This window comes from Callospermophilus lateralis, unplaced genomic scaffold (assembly GCF_048772815.1).
Source record: "Callospermophilus lateralis isolate mCalLat2 unplaced genomic scaffold, mCalLat2.hap1 Scaffold_535, whole genome shotgun sequence".
In the NCBI taxonomy this organism is placed as follows: Eukaryota; Metazoa; Chordata; class Mammalia; order Rodentia; family Sciuridae; genus Callospermophilus; species Callospermophilus lateralis.
In genome coordinates this window covers 564608-568442 of record NW_027514466.1, presented here as the reverse complement: position 1 = coordinate 568442, position 3835 = coordinate 564608, and positions in this window count along the sequence as shown.

Genomic DNA, 3835 nt, shown 5'->3' with positions numbered 1-3835 from the left:
AACTAAAGTTAGGGCTAGGGTGAGAGTTATAGTAAGTCTTTGGGGTAGGGTTAGGGTTAGGATTACGAATTGGCCTGTATTATGGCTAAGATTAGGGATAGGGTTAGTGTTAGGGTTAGACCTAAGGTTAGGGTTATGGTTATATTTAAGGTTATATTTAGGGCTAGGATAAGGACTAGGGTTTCTGATAGAATTAGGGCTAGGATTATGGCTATGGCTACAGTCAGGTCTAGGATTATGGTTAGGCACAGTTTTAGGGTTAGGTTTATGTCTAAGTCTAATGTAAGTTCTAGGTATTGAGTAATAGTCAAGTTTAGAGCTAGGGGAATTATTAATTGTCAGGGTCAGTGTTGGGCTTTGGTCTAGGTTTGAGTTTAGGGTTAGGGCTCAAATTAGCATTAGGGTTAGCATTAAGGTAATGATAATGTTAGGTTTAGGGTTCAGGTTAATTTTAGGGTAATTGACAGTTTGGGGGATAGTGATAGGTTTAGGGTTTGGCCTAGGTTTACGTTAGCATAAGGGTAAGGTTTAGGATAATGGATAAACTTAGATTTAAAGTTATGGCTAGGGTTATGGTTAGGATTATGTCTTGAGTTAGGTTAGTGTGAGGGTTGTATCTAGGGTTAGTTTTAAGGTTATGTTTAGCGTAAGGGTTAGGTTCTGAGCTATGGTTAGGGCTAGGCTGGGAATTCGTTTCAGGGTTAGGTCTAGGGATAGGATTATTATTGGTTTTGTGTCAGAATTAGGGTTAGATTTAGACCTAGGATTAGTGGTAGGGTCAGTATAAGGGTCAGAGTTAGGGTTAGAATTTGCGGTAGGTTTAGAGCTAGAATGAGAGCTAGGTTTGGGGTTATTAATAGAGTTAGGATTTGGTTAGCCTAAGGATTAAGGATAGGTGTAGGGTTACCCTTAGGTTAAGGGGTTTGCTTAGGGTAAGAGATGGGTTTAGAGCTAGGTTTAGCGCTATGGTAAGGGTTAGAGTTAGGGTTAAATCTATGTTTAGGGCTCGGGTTAGGCTTACCATTTTTGATAGGTTTGGGGATAGGATTAGGTCCAGGGCTAATGTAAGAACTAGGGTTAAAATTAGGTTAGTTTTAGTGTTATGGCTAGGTTTAAGGTTCGATTTAAGTTTAGGGTGATATTTATAGCTAGGGTTTGTGTTAGGATAAGAGTCAGGTCTGGGTTTGTTTTAGCGTTAGGGATAAGACTAGAATTATTGTTAGGGTTATTCTTAGCATTCAGTTTAATGTGAGGGCGGTTATTAGAGATAGGTTAAGTGTTAGGATATGCATCAGGGTCAGTGTTAGTTTTAAAGTTATTGTTAGTACTTGAATTAGGGCTAGGGATAGGTCTAGGTTTAGTGGTAGGGTTTGGTTTAAGTTAATGTTTAGGGTTAGTTCTATTGCTTGGTTATGGTTTAGTCATAGGCTTAGGTTTAGGGATAATGTAAGTGTTAAGCTTACGCTTAGGGATAGGGTTAGATTCGGAGTTAGGTTTATTTCTAGGGTTAAGGTGGTACTAAGGATAGGGCAAGGGTTAGGGCTAGGGATAGGGTTAGAAGTAGGGATAGGTATAGGCCGAGAGTTAGAGTCTTAGGGCTAGGGTTAGTATTAGAGTTGCAGATAGGGCTAAATTAGTGCTAGTATAAGCGCTAGGTTTACTGTTTGACTTAAGCCTATAGTAAGGGTTAGGTTTACTTTTAATTTTAGGGTAAGAGATGGCATCATAGCTAGGTATAGAGGTAGGGTGAGGATTACAATTTGGGTTAGTGGTAGGGTTATGGTTAGGGTTTTGATTAAAGCTAGGTGTATGACTAGGATGAGGGATAGGGTTTGTTTTAGTTTTAAAACTAGGATTAGGGCGAGGGCTATTTTCAGGTCCAGAATTATGGTAAAAGCTAGTTTTAGGGTTAGGATTATGGCTAAATCTAAGGTAAGGGTTAGGTGTAGGGTTCTGTTCAATTTTAGAGATAGGGTTTTTATTGCAGTCAAGGTCAGGATTAGAAGGTTTAAAGTTTAAAGTTAGGGCTTGAATTAGTGTTAGTGTTAGTGTTACGGTAATGATAGGGTTAGGTTTAGGTTCAGGTTAGGTTAAGGATAATAGATTGGGTTAAAATTAGGCTTCATGCCTAGGGTAAGCATTAGGGTTATGATATTGTTTATGGCAATGGATAGAGTTAGAGTTCAGTTTAGGGCTAGGTTTATGGTTACAAATAGGGTTAGGGTTAAAGTTAGGATTAGGGTTAGGTTTGAGGTTAAGTTAGAGATAGGGTTAAGGTTAGGTCTAATGTAAGTACTAGGGTGATGTTTAGGGCTAGATTTAAGATTTTTGGTCTAGAGTTAGTGTTAGGGTTAGTTTTAGGGTAAGGGTGACATTTAGAGCTATTAGTGTTAGGGTTAGTATAATCTTCAGGGTTAGTTTAAGGTTTCGGCTTACAACTCATATTAGGGCTAGGGTTAGGGCTAGGTTTAAGGTTAGAGTTTGGTTTATGTTAAGGATTAGGGTTATAGTTATAGCTAGGTGTTTTTTTTTTTTTTTTTTTTTTTTCGGCTGAGGCTAGGGTTAGGGCTAGTTTTAGGATTAGTATTATGGTTTGGGCTAGTGTTAGGTTTTGGCTTAGTCTTTGGGTTATGTCTCGATTTAGAGTTAGGTTTTGTCTAAGGTTAGTGCTAGGGCAAATGATAGGGCAAAGGTTAGGGCTAGGGTTAGGGTTAGGGTAAGGGGTAGGGTTATAATGAGTGAAAGGTCTAATGTGAGAGTTAGAGTTAGTCTTAGGACTAGTATTAGGGTTAGGAATAAATTAGGGCTAAGATTAGGGCCATGATTAGTGTCAGAGTTAGGCCTAGAGTTTGCTTTAAGATTGTAATTAAGGCTATGTTTAGGGCTAGGATAAGGGCTAGGGTTTGTGTTAGGGTTAGGGCTAGAATCAGGGGTAGGCCTAATGTCAGGTCTAGGGTTACAGTTGGGAATAATTTTGAGGAAAGGTTTACAGCTAGGTCTATTGTAAGAGTTAGGTGTAGGATAAGAGTCAGGTTTAGAGCTAGGGGAATTATTAGGTCCAGGGTCAGTGTTAGGGATTGGTTTAGGTTTCAGTTTAGGATTATTGCTCTAATTAGAGTTAGAGTTAGAGTTTGGGTAAAGATAGAGTTAGGTTTAGGGTTTAGATTAGGTTTAGGGTAACTGATAGTTTTAGAGATAGTGATAGGTTTAGGGTTAGTCTTAGGGTTAGCATTAGGATAAGGGTTGTGTTTAGGTTAATGGATATAGTTAGAGTTAAGTTTAGGGCTAGGGTTATGGTAAGGATTAGGTCTTGGGTTAGAGTGAGGGTGAGGGTTAGGATTAAGGCTAGGTATACAGCTTGAATGAGGGTTTGTGTCAGGGCTAGAGCTAGGATTAAAACTAGGGCTAATGTCAGGTCTAGCATTACATTTAAGGGTAGTTGTAGGGTTTGGTTATGAATAGGTCTACCGTAAGGTTTAGGTTTAGGGTAAAGGTAATGTTTAAAGCTAGGTGTATTATTAAGGTCAGGGTCAAGATTAGGGATGGTTTTGGTTAAGGTTTAGGGTTAAGGCTCAAATTAGCATTAGGTTTAGAGTAATGGATATGGTTAGAGTTAGGGTTCAGGTTAAGTTTAGGGTTTTGAATAGCCTTAGGGATAGCTATACAGTTAGGTTTAGTCCTATTGTTAGCATTTGGATTAAACGTAAGTTTAGGGTAAAAGATAGGAATGTAACTAGGGTTAGGGCTACATTTATGGTTAGGATTAGGGCTAATATTAGGGTTAGGGTTAGGATTATGGTTAAGCCTAGGGTTAAGTTTAGATTTAGAATAAGTG